At 44.1% G+C, this 19,077-nt stretch overlaps 1 long non-coding RNA gene across 1 annotated transcript; it reads left to right on the top strand.

Annotated features, from left to right (window-relative positions):
• The first annotated feature begins 868 nt into the window (after positions 1-868).
• LOC139032400 (uncharacterized) lies at positions 869-15,483 on the top strand. The gene is made up of 3 exons (XR_011484929.1): positions 869-1,397; positions 12,266-12,339; positions 14,363-15,483. It is a non-coding gene; the product is annotated as an uncharacterized lncRNA (long non-coding RNA).
• Positions 15,484-19,077: the final 3,594 nt, after the last annotated feature.

Below are 19,077 nucleotides of genomic sequence, written 5' to 3'. Positions count from 1 at the left end.
GGGCTGCCTTGTGGATCCAGATTTAACTGTGGATCTGGCTTAGAATCCAAAATCCAGTTACATGTGGCAGAAATGGAGTCTAACCAAGGAATGGGGTGGTGGGGACTCTGTGTCTCAATGGAATTTGGTGAGTCACTTCATTTTGATAGCCTCAGAATGATGATGCTATCATCATTCTGCCAAAGATGATGGTAGCTATCACAAGGCATTAACACAGAGTTGGTTACAATGGGGTTGGATAAAATATTAATAAATTCTTAAGTATGGTGTCTGGTATTCAGGACTTTTAAATTCCTTTTCCTTATTCTCTGAACTCAACCCCTGTAGTCTTTCCTTTCCACACAATGACTAAGGAAGTGTGTAATCACTGTGTACACCTCACCATTCTTAGGTTCTATAAGATAAATAGAAAAGTGCAAGATGCCATCCTTCCTTTAAACAAGTTTTAATGAAGGTGGGAAATGCTTCCTGTACTCAATAAGAACTTAATCCTACAAGCATGAAAATAACTCAGCTGAATGGGACCAACTCCAGACCATTGTTGGTCAGCAAAGGGGTGATGGTAGGAGTAGTATCGTGCAGATAGTGCCTAAGGGGACTTCCCTGGTGGTCCAGTGCTTAAGAATCCACCTTCCAATGCAGGGGATGCGGTTCAATCCCTGGTGGGGAAACTAAGATCCCATATGCCACAAAGCAACTAAGCCCATGAGCGACAACGACATCCATGTGCCTTAACCACAGGGCCGGTGTGCGGCAACTAAGACCAGATGCAACCAAAGATAAATAAAGAAATTTTTGTTGTTGTTGTTTTAAAGAAAGGGCCTCTTCAACTGGCAGGGCGATGCCTGCAACATCAGCTGCTGTGTGGGTCTGTGCCTGGTACCCGGCAAGCTGCAGAAACAGCACCGCACTGTCGTCAAGAACAGCCGCCAGCCGGTGTTCAGTGAGGCATTCTTTGACAGCCTGGGGCCAGTCAGTGTAAGGAAGCTGGCGTTCAGGATCAAGGTGGTGAACAAGGGCAGCAGTCTCAAGTGGGACACGCAGCTGCGGAAGAAGGAGCTGCCCCTGACCTCCCCCGCTACCCTTCCTGTAGAGGTCCCGCCCCCCCTCCTGGATCCTGCAGGGAAGCCCTGATGCTGAGGCTCTTGTTGGGGGTGTTCTGGGTCATACTCTTCTCCAGGGGTTACTTTTAATGGAAGAGAAGAAAGGGGGCTGCTGGGGGAAAAGGAAGGACCAGCTTGCCGGGCTGAGTCCCTCTGGACCCCAAGTTCCTTGCCCCCACCACCACTGCTCACCCCTTCTGGAGTTCTCGAACCTGGGCCAGGAGGCAGCAGATTCAGATCACAGACCCAGAGGCTGCCTGTCCTGGGGCCCAGCCGGATCTTCTCTGCGGCACCGTGAGTATCCTCTGCCAGACGCCCCCCAGAGAGCAGTGCTAAGTCCATGTTCTGCCTGCAGCGCCCCATGGGGCTGTGGGAGGACCCCCCTCCGGGGTTCATTGGTCTCTGGGCAGCCTTCAGCCCTCCAGGCTCCGGAGGTGAGAGCCAGTCAGAGGGAAGAGGGTGCCAAGTCTGAGCTGCCTGGCAAAGACAGGCAGCCAAGGAGGAAGTCCCAGAGGATGAGAACGGGGGTTGCAGGGGTGGGCGTTGATGGCTCTGCCCCTCGACTGAGACAGCCCTTCTGTCGGCTGTTCTCCTCCAATGCCCTCTTTTCTGGGGACCCTGCGGCCGCGTTGGGCACCCAGGCCCTCCTCCGCTGGAAGGCTGGCTCAGATGGTGCCCAGGGAGCGGCACTAGCTCATGGGCCCTGCTCCTCCCCGTCCCCGCCCGCTCCTGAGCATCCAGCAGCCCCCTCGGCAGCTGAGCCCAGGAAATGCTGCTCAGGGACTGACGGCTTCGGCTTTTACTCCACCGCGTACACAGGTTTGGGTGAGGCTGGATGGGACAAGGGGTGCTTGTCCACCTGTTTGTGGCTTTTCAGGCTGCTAAGACGGCTGCATGGGCTTAACTGTCATGTCAGTGTGTGGGTCCTCGACTGATTTTTGTGGAGGTTTCAGGTTTAGCCGGAAGGACAGGGAAGCCTGGTGTACTGCTGTCCACAGGGTCGCAGAGTCAGACACGACTGGGTGATAGAACAAACCAGACACCAACAGCACAGCTTGCTAAGTCTCTTCAGCTCGACCCTATGGACTGTAGCCTGCCAGGTTCCTCTGGGATTCCATGGGATTCCAGTCCATGAGATTCTCCAGGCAAGAATCCCGGAGTGGGTTGCCATACACTCCTCTAGGGGATCTTCCTGACCCAGGGATCGAACCCTGGTCTCTTATGTCTCCTGCATTGGCAGGTGGGTACTTTACCACTAGCGCCACCTGGGAAGCCTACAGCGACCATAGGCAGGTGTAATTATCCCACTAACGCTCAGAGGATAATGCTCAGAGATCTTAAACCTGTCCTCATAGCTTCAAAATGGCAGAGATTCAATGGGACGCTTTGTGTGGAACCCTGAAAAGAATGTCCAGCATACATTGGGCTGGTGAGATCAGAGACTTATTCCCGGAGACAGCAGGACTTGGAGTGGGTCCTGTAAGTTAGGGAGGAAATGGAGATGTGCAAAGGATGTGGGAAGATCCTGACCCCATAGCTGGGGCTTGTTAAAACCTGTGGCTTATTCTGCCTCGCATTAATGTCCTCTTGCAAGTACTAGTGCGAGTGAGCGCTCAGTCGTGTCCGACTCTGTGTGAGCCCATGGCCTGCACCCCGTCTGAAGGAAAGTTACACGGCTCAAAACAGCCTGGAGTTAAAACTCCCCTCCAGGTCCTCCCCACCATTCTATGCAAAACAAAGAAATCTCTCACCCAAAGAAAAAATGGACATTAAGGTTGATTATGCCCAGCTCCAAGTGGTCCAGCCTCTGGACCGAATTATTTTGGATCGAGTTCTGGAGAACTCTGGATCTCCAGAATTCCTTGCCCCAGCCGTTTAAGAGATAACTAACCCAAACAACCTTGGAGAAGAACAGGCCCCCTTAAGACAGTAGATGTCCACGTATACGCCTATAAATACTTACTCTTTTCTTGGGTCAGTGCAGCAGCTCACTAGTCTGACTGCTGCCCCTTCTTGCTTCGTTAAAGGTGATCTGTTCTTGTAAAGTGCCGGTCTCGCCGTTTTTCCCAACCTCGCCTTCTCTAACTCCCTTACCCTACACCGTCAGGCTCCTCTGTCCAAGGGATTTCCTAGGCAAAAATACTGGAGTGGGTTACCACTTCCTTCTCCAGAGGATCCTCCCGACCCAGGGATTGAACGCGTGTCTTCTGCGTGGGCAGGCAGATTCGTTACTGCTGAGCCAACAGGGAAAGCCAACAGTCCCTTCTGCACGCCCAAGAGAGTGACTGGCATCGTGGGAGGAGCTGGCACAAGGCAGTGGGCCTATGAATTGTGGCATTCTATCCATGCTTGCTTTAAGAAGTTTTCCCAGGGACTTCCCTGGTGGTCCAGTCGTTAAGGCTTTGCCTTCCAACGCAGGGGACATCGTTCCCCTGGCCTGGGAGCTAAGATCCTACATGTCTTGTGTCCAAAAAGCCAAAAATAAAACAAGAAATATAGCTACAGATTTAATAAAAATGATAAAAATGGTCCATGTTTTTTTTTAAAAAATCATCCCAGGTCCTTGTGTGACAATTCCTAGCTCATGCTTAACTGATATCCAGCCACTGCTTTTTGTCAGGGGCTGATTGCAAGTTTTCCTGTCTCTGAGATGGAAGAATTGAATTTGATAAATAGTAACAAAGGCTGTGTACTTTACTCCCCGGTTTTGATTCTTCCCAAGAAGAGATGGCAGCCTATGAGCAACCAGGTTTGCACAATGAACCCCACTCTTCCTGGGCTGTGGTGCTGAGGGGAGCGCCAGCTACCACCACTTCACACAGGATCACCATTGCACCCACCACCACTCCCAACCCTTAGAGCTCCACACTGTAATTTTCCGCTGCTGGTGGAGATGCCTTTCCTGTTCTGCTTTGTACCTACCACAGCATCTGATACGTATAGTATCATGTCTGGAATGACTGAACCTTAAATCCTGTCTGAAAAGCAGGATGTGCCTTTAAGCTCAGAACTGAGCACTGGAATGTCGTGTCTGACTCTTTGCAAGCCCATGGACTCTAGCCCACCAGGCTCCTCTGCCCATGGATTTTCCAGGCAAGAATACTGGAGGGGGCTGCCATTTCCTACTCCAGGGGATCTCCTGGCTCAGGGAGATCTGCATCTCTTTCATCTCCTGCTTTGGCAGGAGGATTGTTTACCACTAGCGCCACCTGGAAAGCCCAGAAAGCACCAGGGATTTTGTTTTGAGAAATAACCTTGTAGAAAATCCTCTTGTAAATAAGAATATTATTTTGGGGGCAGTGACTTCATTATTTACTCCTGATCCACAGGAGTGGAGAGAGGGCATAGGATTGAAATCTATGACCTGAAGCCTGTGTTGTAGGTGATCTTATCTATTGATACTAAGATCTGAGTTGACTGTTCCCCACTCTGGTTATTCACTTCCACTTCAGATCTACCACATTTTTGGTGGTAGGCTCAAGCACTGCCAGGACAGCCTGTATCCACTGAGATAGTAAGATCAAGGGTGCAAACATACCAAGGTATGATGCAATTCAGCTAGGTGCTTGGTGAAAGAAAACCCAGTCAAAACTAAAGCTGAACTAATATTGAAACAATCAAGAATGATGCCTGGCTTACAAGAGGATTCCCTTAAATAATATTCCTGTATTACCTTTAAATATTTGTGGTAGGAGTTGTAAATTAACAATATGAAACACTGTTACAACTTGTAGGTGAACAATAAATGTCACACTTGAGTGAATTATTGACTTTTTACTATGGAAGATAGGAAGGGGTAGAGAGATGAGGAAAGATGACCAAAAAACTAAAATAGAAGAGTAACAACTGATGCTAGAATCTCTCAGAAGATGATATAAGTACATGGCATAAGGATTCATTTTACAAAAGTTCACTTGACCATCCATCAATGGTGAACACATCTAGTATATAATGCAAAATATACAAGGTAAGTATTTGACGTAGAGTAATTCTGTCTGTGTTGTAGCAAGTTGCTTTAGAAGACGTGCTACTAAAGGATTTTTGAAAAATAATGAATCAAAATCTGAAAAGAATAGATTTATATATATATACATGTATAACTGAATCATTTTGCTATACACCTGAAACTAACACAACATTGTAAATCAACTGTGTGCATGTGGGCTAAGTCACTTCAGTCATGTCCAGCTCTTTTTGACCCTATGGACCATAGCCTGCCAGGCCCCTCTGTCCATGGGGTTCTTAACTTACTTCAATTAATAAATAAAGGGAAAAATAATTAAGAGCAAAACCTGACCAGATCATACACAAAAAAAATAATGATGCCACTTCATTCCCTCTCCTCAAACATCTACCAATCATTTAGGAACAGAGAGGTATTATTTAATCACATTCCCTCAGTTCAAACATGTCATTGACACCTGAATCCGAACTACTATATTACAGTCAAGTTGCATCTGTTATTTTTATATTTAAGGTGATTAGACTTAAACAAACTTAGGAACAACTTGGTAATCAAATAAAGAAGGGCGTTAAAAAACATATTTGTTCAAACATGGGATTGTCCTGTAATCCACTTACCAAGGCAGGTAGTTACAATGGGAATATATTTTGCAGCAGTACAAAAACCATCTGCAACTTGACTGATATTAAAGAATGATATTTTGCTGTCATAAATAGAGTAAATATCAATGAGTATTAGACAAGTGCTTTATAAATATTATTTCATAGAATCTTCATAATAGATCAGTATGATAAGTATTATTACCCTGTTTATAAAGGTATAAACTAAGACTCAGAGAGGTTAAATAAACTTACCAAGATCACACAGCAAGCAAGTGGGAGAACCCATATTGGAACCCAAGACTGTCTGATCCCAGAGCCCCTACGCTGACTGATTCCATCACCCAGATCAAGGCTTGATGTTTCTGACATGGAGGACAGATGGAACAGGAGTAAGAAGACCCTCAGAATGTCTTCTTGGTAGTTACTACTGAAGGAGCTGCATGTAGATTTCCCCAAAATGTGACAATAGGGACAAAGCTGAGGGTCAGATCAGGTGAAAGGCAAGGAGCAACCTTCTCGGTCAACAAATATTTGATGGGTGAATGGATAATTTGAGGGGTACTGCTCGTCTGATGGGGCTTCCCAGGTGCTCAGTGGTAAAGAATCCACTTGCCAATGCAGGAGACCCAGGTTCATCCCCTGAGTCGGGAAGATCCCCTGGAGGAGGGAATGGCAACCCACTCCAGTATTCTTGCCTGGAGAATTCCACGGACAGAGAAGCCTAGTGGGCTACAGTCCATTGGGTTGCAAAGAGTCAGACATGACTGAGCGACTGAGCGTGAACACAGGCATTACTAACAAGGAATTAGGGGATGTTTCCATACCCCAAAAGGCAAAAACTATGCCCTTCCATTTGTGGCCGCAAGTACTGGTCACCAACCACATTAAGACTTCCTCACCCAACGCTAAAATGTAGAGCATTTTATAAGTGACTCTCGGGAAGGGTGATGGTTTACTAGGAGCTTGAGAAATGACTAGCCTAAGTCATGACTCAGTGTGGGTAATGGGTTTACGGAGTCCATGTATGACCAGCTAACAGGCAACTTGACTGAAACTATCCAGCAGACTGGAAAAGGACACAGTGACCTTGTCCTCAGTCACACTCTTAATTAATGGAACAAATCACTCATTGAGACAGACAATAGAAACATTCAAGTCATGTTATATAATAGCAAGACATAGTGCTGAAAAGAATAGCAAGACATAATGCTTATTTGATTCATGTGCCAGAGTGGAAGTACTCCGTGGTCTTGAGCATCCAGGGTGATTATATTATTCTGCTGGTACTGGCTCAAATCCAGTTTTAAAATATCCACTCCCTTCACTGATGAAAGGTTTCTTGGAGCTAACAGCATCCCATCTGTGTCATCTGGGGCCCTCCAAAAAACAGATGTTGAGACAGATTTAGGAGGGTAAAAGTCTTACTAGGATTAACACTTGTGAAAGGAAAAAGAAGGAAATGGGATTAGGGAAGGGGAGTTGCCAGACCATGACATGGATCTGACAAAGTCTCTGCCAGCCCAGCAGGGAGCTCTGAGCATGTGAGAAGAGGCCTGTGTTAGGCAGAAATGGATGGGAACTTGTGTCACAGTCTTACACAGTCATTGGATGGGGCCACCCCAAGAAGACCACCATCTCAGCTCAAGAGTGGAGGCCAATCAGAACGAGGTAACAGTGGAAGCTGTGGGTTAACCCCCCTCCTCACAGCTGCACAATGAGCCCTTTCTTGAAGAGGGAATCTGAGCAATGTATCTCTATGTGTGACATACCATCCTAATATCCAGAAAGAGGTAGTCACTGCAAAAGGGATCCAGAGTTCTCTTCCCACATGGGGCAGTGGTGGAGGCAGAACCCTTTCCTTCCTTTCTAGTTTGAAATTTCTACCACGACATGAGGGCTCCCTGTGGGTAAAAACTAAGGATACCAGTGATTGTTGCCTCCAGATTCACTTATCAAAATTCAGCAAGTACTTACTACACGTGGGCCCAGGTTACCCAGCAATCCATCTGGGACTCTCTTAAGCATATCATAGGACCAGTTTTATTCCATTGATACTGACACCACCAGGCTTGGGATGGGAGGAAGACAGTTTGGGCAGTGGGAAGAATAATTATAAGTCTTGGATTATGATCCTTCGGAAAGGGTCAAGGAGTTCTGAAGATAAAAATCATTCATGTAACAATTTTGCCATAGGCCAAACCTAATTTGAAAACATGAAAATCTGTTTCATATCATCAATGTAAGGATCTGAAGAAATTATTTATGTAAAGAGCTTGGCATGTAGACAGCTACATGTAAAAGAATGAAATAAGCACACTCTTTAACACCATACACAAAAATAAACTCAAAATGGATTAAAGACCTAAATGTAAGACTGGATACTATAAAACTCTTAGAGGAAAATGTAAGCAGAACACACTTTGACATAAATGGGCATCAATATCTTTTTTGATCCACTTTCTAGAGTAATGAAAATAAAAACAAAAACAAACAAATGGGACCTAATTAAGCATTAAATCTTTTGCTCAGCAAAGGAAACCACAAACAAAATGAAAAAAAAAAAAAAAAAACCCAGAATGGGAGGAGATATTTGCAAACCATGGGATCAACAAGGGATTAATCTCTCAAATATACAAACAGCTCATGCAGCTCAATATAAAAAAAGCAAACAACTTAATAAAGACAGGCAGAAGGTCTAAATAGACATTCTCCAAAGAAGATATACAGATGGCCAACAGCACATGAAAAGGCAATTAACATTGCTAATTACTAGAGAAAGGCAAATCAAAACTACAATGAAGTATCACCTCACACCAGTCAGAATGACCATCATCAAAAAGTCTACAGATAACAAATGCTGGAGAGGGTGTGGAGAAAATGTTACCTTCCTACACTGTTGATGGTGATGTAAATTGGTACAGGCACTATGGAGAACAGCATGGAGGTTCTTTAAAAACTAAAAAGGAGAGCTACCATATGACCCATCAATCCCACTCCTGGGCATATATCCAGAGAAAACCATAATTGAAATGCTGCACGCACCCTAATGTTTTCTGCGTCACTATTTACAATTGCCAGGACATGGAAACAACCTAGATTTCCATCAACAGAGGAATGGATACAAAAAAGCTGCGGTACATATATACAATTGAATTTTCAGTTCAGTTCAGTCCAGTCGCTCAGTCGTGTCTGACTCTTTGCGACCCCATGAATCACGCACGCCAGGCCTCCCTGTCCAGCACCAGCTCCCGGAGTTTACTCAAACTCAGGTCCATCAAGTCGGTGATGCCATCCAGCCATCTCATCCTCTGTCGTCCCCTTCTCCTCCTGCCCCCAATTACTCAGCCACAAAAAATAATAAAATGATGCCATTTGTGGCAACATAGATGGACCTAGAGATTAAATACTAAGTGAAGTAAACCAGAAAGATAAAGACAAACATCATATGATACATTTCCGTGTGTAATCTAAAAAAATGATGCAACTGAACTTATGTATGAAGTAGAAACAGACTCACAGACTTAGAAAACAAACTTAGGCTTACCAAAGGGGAAAAGTGGGGAGTAGGGATAAATTAGGAAGTGGGATTAACAGACATACACTACTACATATAAACTAGATAATCAGCAAGCACCTATTCTGAAGCACAGGGAATGCTGCTCAATATTCTGTAATAAACAATATGGGGAAAGAATCCGAAAAAGAACAGATATATGTGCATGTATAACTGAATCACTTTGGTGCACACCTGAAATGAATAACACTGTAATTACATCAACGGTACTCCAATAGAAAATTTTTAAAAATTTAAAAAGAGCCTGGCATAACGCCTGGCACATAGTAAGTGGTCAGTTAATTGAAGCTAATCATCTTCTTTTCTTTTGATCAACTTAGTCATTCAACAAACAGTCACTGTTGATTTCATATGTCCAAGCTCTAAGAGTACACTGTTGACAAAAATAGCTCAAATTCCTGCCCTTACTGAGCTTCTTCAATGGTCTATTTCTTTTTAATCTTCACATTCTGGATCCTATAAGGTCAGGAGCATGACCTGAGGATAAAGACCAAACGAGGTGTGCCTCTCCTTTAACTGTAGCCTCTACAAAAACCCTTGACTTTTTCCTTCTTTTCTTCATGCTGCACTTCCTTCTAGAAAGCCCTCTCTTCTCATCCTTTGTATGTTCCCATAGCACAGGTGGAGCTAGTGGTAAAGAACCTGTCTGTCAATGCAGGAGACATAACAGCCCTAGCTTCGGTCCCTGGGTGGGGAAGATCCCCTGGAGGAGGAAATGGCACCCACTCCAGTATTCTTGCCTGAGAATCCCATGGACAGAGGAGCCTGGAGGGGTTACAGTCCATGGGGTCCTAAAGAGTTGGACACGCCTGAAGCGACTTAGTGCACATAGCACCTAGAGTTTCACTCTCACATTCCAGCAGTCAATCACTTATTGGTTCAAGCTACTGTCCAAATATAATTCCAAAAGAGTTTAAAAAAAATTAAAAATAACTCTCATACAACTATGTAGTGAGCCTGTGTCAAAGACTTAATATTAAACCATTATTGAGGAGAAGGAAATGGCAACCCACTCCAGTATTTTTGCTTGGAGAATCCCAGGGACGGAGGAGCCTGGTGAGCTGCCGTCTATGGGGTCGCACAGAGTCAGACACGACTGAAGCGACTTAGCAGCAGCAGCAGCAGAAGAAACCAAAAGAATGACAGCTGATTCAAAGGTTATGAGAAGCTGATGTATATATAATTCAGTGCAAGAAAAAACAGTTGGGATAAAATTGCTAAATTAGACACATGTGGTTAATGTCCTACAGGGCAATAAATCTACAACCTTTGTGGCCATTGTCTCAACTGGACAGAGAGCATTTACATATTTACCAGACAAAAATAATTTGTACCTTCTCAATTTTATATTAATTCATCTCTAAATTCATAGAGTCTGGCTTGTAAACAACAGTAAATAGTAAATTAAGCACAGTCACATTTGCCAAGAGAACCAGAGGACCCCAGGAGGGGGTATTAGGTAGTCCTCTTGTATGACTTCGAAAGAACACATGGTTATCTTTTTACCTTTTTTCAATTTCTGGATAATTTTTTAAAACACTAGTTTCTATGGTTACACATACATTGGAAAGGTATTTGTGAAAAGATGACGATTTTGGAGTCAGGAAAACCCAAGTTCAAATTATGCCTCCACACTTAACCTCTGTGTCTCTCAGTTTCCTCAAAGAGTTGTTGCAGAGATCATATGAAAAGGCTTAGAAAGTGCTAGAATGCAATAGATTCCCAATAAATATTAGCTCTTTCACTCTCTTTCTCTCCTCTTTTGTGAAGAGAGATCACATTTTGTTTTTATAGTGTTCTCTCTGTTGTCTCCAGCCCCAGCTAGGTTCTGGTAGAATGCCTGAACTTTGGGTAATTGATTTCCAATAAATCTCCTCTGATTGTTTTCTATATGTCTTGTCTGTGATTTAGGCAAGTTCTTTCCCTTCTCTAGGCCTCAACTGATAAAAATGAGAGGATTTAATGGTTCTTAACTAAGGCCAGCACCAGTCCCAGAAGTGATTTTGGAAATGGGGAAGGGGGTACAGCATTTTGTATTTTTACAGTAACTGGAAAGTATTACTGACATTTGGTGCTTAGGATCCAGGACTTCCCAGGTGGTGCCAGTTGTAAAGAACCCGCCTACCAATGCAGGAGATGTAAGAGACCCAGGTTCGGTCCCTGGATTGGAAAGATCCCCTGGAGGAGGGTATGGCAACCCACCATCGTATTCTTGCCTGGAGAATCCCATGGAGAGAGGAGCCTGGCAGACTATAGACTATAGGGTTGCAAAGAGTTGGACATGACTGAAGCCACTTAGGATGCAGCACGCATGCCCCCTACAATGTGGAACTGTGTCATCCAGCACATCAATAGCACCCCCAATGGGAAATACTGAGCCATCTCTAGAGAAAGTGAAAGTGTTAGTCACTCAGGTGTGTCCAACTCTTTGCTACCCTATGGGCTGTAGCCCGCCAGGCTCCTCTGGCCATGAAATTCTCCAGGCAAGAATACTGGAGTGGGTTGCCATTTCCTCCTCCAGGGGATCTTCCTACCCCAGTGATTGAACCCGGGTCTCCTGCACTGCAGGCAGATTCTTTACTGTCTGAGCCACCAAACAAAAAGTATATTTTATTTCCAAACATTTTAGCAATTCCCCAGACTATTCCATGTCAGAAACATAGCCTCATTTTGTTGACATGCTCTTATCTGAAGATCAGCTTTGTTTTTGCTCTTGCCAGCCACACTAGTACATCTATTTTCTGGGGACAGAGATTGTTCTAAGGCACCCTTGTTGGCAACAAACTAGTCTTTGCTGAGTGTCCCAACCCAGTGCAAAGAATACCAGGGAAGTTGAAGACAAGGTCTTATCTCCAAGAGGGAAAAAACCCAAACTTACAACATAGGCAACACCAGTGTTCCAGGAGAAAGCTCAGGGTCTGCTGGTTACATTCCGAATGAATCCGTTCCAAAAACACACCTCTTTTTAAATTCTTTTGTTTGTGGCCTTGCATTAAATAACTGTCTCACTCTCTTCCACCAGACACTAACTTGAGCTCCAAAGAGGAACAGCTAATTCCCGATCATCTGTTTCCTCCCGGGTTTACTGCACAACAGGTTTAAAATTTATACACTTTTTACACCAACTCTAGTTTTCCTACCAATTCACCATTGGTCTGGCATCCTAAAAAGGAGCAAGTCCTTTAAGCCAAGGAACCAAATAGTTTTCCTTTTGGAAAAGCAAAGTCTTCATAAGACTGCTGAGATTCTTTTATTAAAAACTGGCAAAGCAGGAAAATGAAGTGGCCAAAAGGGGGCAGAAGAGGACAGATTTCATTTTCCTCCACGTGAACCATGTGAAGTTGCTCAGTCATGTCCCACTTTTTGCGACTCCATGGACTGTAAATTACCAGGTTCCTCCGTCCATGGGATTTTCCAGGCAAGAGTACTGGAGTGGGTTGCCACTTCCTTCACCAGGGGATCTTTCTGACCCAGAGGTCGAACCCGGGTCTCCCGCATTGCAGGCAGACACTTTACCTTCTGAGCCACCAGGGAAGCCAATAATAGAGTCAGGATCAGGTGGGTTGTAAATAACACACCACCCTACCTCCCTGCTAGAGCGGGGAGAGGTAACCTTGAGTCAGCCAGGAGACGAACCTGGAATCTTCTGACCTGTAGTCAGATGCATTATCCATTGTGCCACTGGCCCTGATGGTCATTTTCCTCCAGAAACACTAAATGAGAAAAATACAAGTATTTAGCTGCATTCACTTAGAAAGTCGCCGGTGGTAATGTATTGATAAGAATCATGAAAACGCAGTTGAACAGTGAAAATCTGCTAATCAGTTCAATGCTTTTTCTTTTTTTTCAAATGTCTTTTTTTAAGGAAATAATTTTTCAGCTTTAGTTCAGTGTGAAGTTGGACAATTATGTTTGTCGTTAGTATCTACAGCTTTCTCCAGATTACTCAGAAACCTATACCAAATGCACTGGATCATATATTCAGGGGACAACTGCAGAGAACATGACATGTATTGAGTTAAACCAAATAAAATTTTCACTTTATAGGTTAAAAGAGAGTTGATAATTACAGTCTCTTATGGTTCAACTGAATAGTAGTGTTACTACTGCTGACATCAATGATTTTCATTTTCTGACATGTAATTATTGATCATAAATTATAGAATTTTATCAAAAAGACACATGCACTCCTATGTTCATTGCAGCATTACTCACAGTAGCCAAAACACAGAAACAACCTAAATGTCCGTCAACAGATGAATGGATAAAGATGTGGTACATATACACAATGGAATACTACATAGTCATAAAAAAGAATGAAATAATGCCATCTGCAGCAACATAGATGGACCGAGGGAGATTATCATACTGAGTGAAGTAATCAGAAAGACAAATACTATATGACATCACTTCTGTGGAATCTAAAATATGACACAGGTGAACTTATTCATGAAATAGAAACAGGCTCACAGACACAGGGAATAGACTTGCGGTTGCCAAGGGGCAGGGGTGTAGGGGATTAGTGGTTTGGGATTAGCAGATGCAAACTCTTATGTAGAATAGATATAAATGCCTAAAAAATGCTTAAACCTGGACTATTAAATATGCCTATATGAATGTGGCAATAACTGATTATTTCTTGGTTTTTTTTTTTTTTGGCTTACTTTATTCACTTAACATATATATAAATTCAAAACTTGCATTCGGAGTTTGAGAGCCGATTCTCTGGGATACCATTAGTTTTGATGTTGGCATTTAGATTTATTTATAATGCAAAAATAAATTGAAATAGATCTGTATAGCATATAGGGAATAGATTTTTTAGTGTATGCTTTAATCTGCCAGTTTCTTCAAATATATTATTTACAAATCTAATGCCATACACTTTATTATAAAACAGGTATATAAACAGTTTTGTACAGTGAGATGTGCCAATTTGTGTGACATTCCACGTTAACTGGCTGTTCTGTTCAGTTTAACTGCATGTGGTGTAGTCTATTCAATCATGAGTTTTGGAGAGAGTCTTTCATTCAGTAAAATTTTAATTTAGTAAATTAAAGACGAAGTAAACGAAGACCAAAAAAAAAAAAACCAAACTGTGTGATTTACTATCTTGAAGGTAACAGGTGGCCCTGGAAAGACCTGTTCCTATGTACCTGCAAGGGCAGCAGCCTCTTCAAGATCCCTGTAACTGCCCATGTTTGGATATGTTACAGCTCATCCAGAGATGAAAGGGGAAGAATTCTTAACTACATTTCCCATCAGCAGCTTGGGACGAGTTGAAGCTGAAGTTGGCAAAGAGGAAGACAGCGGACCAGAGCCCAAAAGTGCAGCAAGGTTGCCCTCTAGTGGCCAGTCAGAGGACTGACCTGCATCTCACAGCCAGGCTGGCTGCTCCTGCAGGGAGCAGCCTCTTCCTGCTTCCTCTCTTCTATGCATTGTGAGGGTTCTGAGGTCAGGAGTATTGAATGCTTATTTTTGTCATGTGTACACATGTAAATATAATATGCAACTACTACCGGAAGAATCAGCAGAGTACAGAAGTGGTACCCATTATGATGCCATTTAAAAATTGGAAAATCTGTTATTTTAACAAATTTTAGAACTGTAGCAATGGCTATTGGCTCTAATCTTTTTTTTTCACCAATTATTTTTATTAGTTGGAGGTTAATTACTTTGGTTTCCATTCACAAATGTAAGCTATTTTTCTACACAACTTCCAGAGCAGACTTAAAAAAATGGAAATGAGATCACTTTACTGCCGAAAATCTCCATCTTTCCATCACCCCTAGGAAACCATCCAAACTGCTTCCGGTGTTGACCCCTCCAAGCCCAACCCCATGTCCTAGCTGGCTCCTTGCTTCACGGGGCTTTCTGCTGTTCCCTGAACATGTCAAGCTGTTTCCATCCATGACCTTTGCACCTGCTACCCCTTCTAGAACACATTTGTCCTACGTCATGGCAAGGCTTGTTCTTCCCAAAGTCACTGTCTAGCCTGTTTAGTTCCTCCATAGCACATAGTCCCTGCAATTTTATTATACATTTGTTTCCCTTGTTTGCTTATTGTCTGTCTCTCTGAATAGAATATAAACTCCCACAGTACAGGGATTCTGTCTGCTTGTTCCGTGCTGTGCCCTTAATGCCCACTGTTAGGGCACAGAGCAGGTGTAATGGCACCTGACACATAACAGGAGCTAAATCAATACATGGCAAATAAAGAATAAAGTAAGATTCTGGCTATGTGACGTGTCAAAAATCCTTCTTTGGATGTTTCATGCGAAAGTTGCTTCTTTTTTTTTAAATTTCTAAGAACAAGCATGATCCACTCCTAGAGTGATTTTGGAGATGCATAGTGGCCTAAATCACATTAGTGACAAATCACTTCAGGGCACTGGATCATCATGAGTTATATTTTAAAAAATCTTTTAGCAAGCATCCTCTCAACTGAACATTTTACCAGCTTTTCTGAAAAGAGAAAAAACAGCCAAAGACCTCAGAAAAAGACATACTGAAAATAATCAGTAAAAATTGTTAATATACTCTTCTTCACGTGGTTCAAATTGGATAATTTGTGGGTGCCCAGTCTTTTTTCTCCTCCAGATGGAAATCATCACAGCCACCTTGCCCAGTATGTTGGAGGCCAAGAAGCACAACGGGCAGGAAGCCTCTGAATTCATCTCATTTCCCTGTTTTATCAGCTGCGCTGACCGGCCTTCATAAGCCTCAGCTTCCTGGTGCCCGTGTGGTGTGGGATCCTTGCCTCACGCCCCTTGCCTTTGCTGTGGGTGAGCCTGAGGCTGTCAGCAGGGCCAGGAGTCAGAAAGAAGGGCCAAACACGGTGGGGTGAGGGTAGGGAGATCGACTACCAGCTGGAATCTGCTGGGTACCTCTATATCCATCTGTCCATCACCACATCTGATACAACGACCTTCAGAGAGCAATGGCCATTACTTTACTTCCGCCTTCCAAATTTCACGCATGCTCCTCTTACGGCTAACTCTAAATGGAAACATACAGGGGAAGCAATGCTGGGAAACAGCTTCCACTTTAACCAACTTGACAGAACAAAGCCATCTATGTGGTCAGGAAGCTACTCTTAGGAAGTGAGCCCTGAGCTGAGACCCAAGGATGAGAATGTGCCAACCACAGGAAGGCTCCAGCCAAGAGCTTTCAGACAGAAGGAATGATCTGAGCAAAGGCTTAGATCACGTGAAAAACAGAAAATAGACCAGGGCAGCAGGATCATTAGGAGCAGGGGAGGATGGTATGAAATAGTTATGCTGTACACAGGGGATGGTCAGATTATTTTGGGATTTATAAAGTAAGGAGTATGGACTTTGTCCAAAGTACAAGTAATCGAAGGGTTTTAAGCGGGGAAGAGAACATGATCAGATTTGAGTTTTCCAAAGATCACACAGGCTGCTGTGAGCTACAATGCAGGGGATGGGGCAAGAGAGATGCCACTGGTCCATGTTCTCACACGGATATTTGTGCGTGTGCACTTCTGTACTCTGGGTTCCTCAAAGGGCGAGTTGTTGGCCAAGAGGTAAGTACATCTGACCTTTAGATACATATCCAGATTGCTTAGATATCACCTCTCTGAAGAGCCTTCTCTGACCCTGCCATCTAGGTATGCGGACCCCTGTTCTTCAGTCTGTGGTCCCCTATTTATTTTCTTCTTAGCCCTGATAATGGTATATAAGATTTTGTATTTATTTACTTTTTTATAATTGGTCTTTCCCATGAAGGCAGGACTTGTCTTTTTCTCCATTATACTCATTGCCTAGGGCAGTGCCTGGCACAGTAGACAGACATCAAGTGATCTATTGAATAGATAATTGCCCTTCAAAGAGCCTGAACACATTTACACTTTCAGCAACAAGATAATCAAAGTCTGGTCCCCAAATTATTTAACCCCAAATGATATTACTACTCTTTTGGAGAGGGGCAAATGTAAGTGATATTTGGATATATTATTGCTTATTTACATTATCTAATTAAAACAACAATGTGGTATCTTTATACGTTAACCAGAATAGAAAAAAACAACAACAAAAGCAGAAACAAAACCATGACAGTATCACGTTCTGGAAGAATGTGGAACAACCGGAATTCTTGTCCATTGCTGTAAGAAGATACAACTGCTGATTTATATGCTGATGAATGAAAACAAAACATTTTTAAAAATTCTCTTCCACTGCTGGAGGAAATGTAAATTGGTACAGCCACTATGGAAGACCAAATGGAGATTCCTTTAAAAACTAGGAATAAAATCACCATATGACCCAGCAATACCACTTCTAGGCATATACCCAGAGGAAACCAAAACTGAAAAAGACACAAGTACTCCAATAGTCATTGCAGCACTGTTTACAATAGCTAAGACATGGAAGAAACCTAGATGTCCATTGACAGATGAATGGATAAAAAAGCTGTGGTACATATATACAATGGAATACTACTTAGTCATAAAAAGGAATGTGTTTGAGTCGGTTCTAATGAGGTGGACAAACCTAGAGCCTATTATGCAGAAGGAAGTCAGAAAGAGAAAAACAAATATCATACATTAATGCATATATGTGGAATCTAGAAAGATGGTACTGATGAACCGTTTTGCAGGACAGCAGTGGAGATGCAGACATAGAGAACAGGCTTATGGACAAGAGTCGGGGGAGAGGAAGGACAGGGTGAGATGGAGAGAGAAGCATGGAAGCATATGCGCTACCATATGTAAAATAGACAGCCAGTGGAAATTTGCTGCATGACCCAGGGAACTCAAACCAGGCCCTGTAACAACTTGGGAGGGTGGGAAAGGGTGGAAGAGGTTCAAGAGGAAGGGGACAGGGGGCGGCCCCAAGATGATGGAGGAATAGGACAGGGAGACCATGTTCTCCCCCAGAAACTCATCAAAAGATCATTTGAATGCTGAGCAACTTCCACAAAACAACTTCTGTGACGCTGGTGGAGGACACCGGGCACCCAGAAAGGCAGCCCATTCTCTCTGAAAGGTGGCAGGATAAAATATAAAAGACAGAAAGAGAGACAAAAGAGTTAGGGACGGAGACCCGTCCTGGGAAGGGAGTCGTGAAGGAGAAGTTTCCATACAGCAGGAAACCCTCTCACAGGCGGGTCTGTGGGGAGTTTTGGAATCTCAGAGGGCAACATAACCAGGAGGGAAAAAAAAAAAACCCACAGAACAGGCGCCTAACCACAACTGCCAGCGGAGAAATAGCCCAGATGCTTGCGTCTGCCACCAGCGAGTGGGGGCTGGACGGGGAAGCATGGGTTGCCTAATCGGTGCTTAGGGTAAGGCCTGGGCCTGAAGGCCCTGAGGACAATCTGAGGGAGCTAACCTAAGATAACAACCCAAACTGTGGGGTCGCCAGGGGCAAAAATTAAAAGAGAACTTTCGCGCAAAAGGCTCTAACGCTCAGCCTGGCCCACTCACAGGACAAAGGGTTGAGCGAATACCAAAGGAGAGTTAGCCCGCGGGGTACAGACCCCTCCCTCCCCGCCGGAGGCAGAGACGCAGGCGTGCGACAGCCAGAGCCAGAAAGCAAGGGGCTGCTCCGATCTCGGCCCCAGAGACAGCAGCCTCCACCAAACTGTGAGCAGGCTCCCGGTTGCTAACCATGTCTTCCTGGGATCCTGGCCGGTGACATCCGCCGGGAGGGTCGCAGCCTGAGGTCAGCTCCCCAGAGGAGACGCACGGCGCACTGAGACGGCGCTCTCGCGGCGCAGCCGGGAAACTGAGCGGCCGGATGCGGGGGTGATGACGACGCAGGCCCATCTGGGACAGTGACCACCTGGGACAGTGCACTCGCCAGACACCTG

Source organism: Odocoileus virginianus, chromosome 31 (assembly GCF_023699985.2).
Source record: "Odocoileus virginianus isolate 20LAN1187 ecotype Illinois chromosome 31, Ovbor_1.2, whole genome shotgun sequence".
In the NCBI taxonomy this organism is placed as follows: domain Eukaryota; kingdom Metazoa; phylum Chordata; class Mammalia; order Artiodactyla; family Cervidae; genus Odocoileus; species Odocoileus virginianus.
Note: the sequence above shows the minus strand (reverse complement) of the source record. Positions and strands in the feature narration are given on the sequence as shown.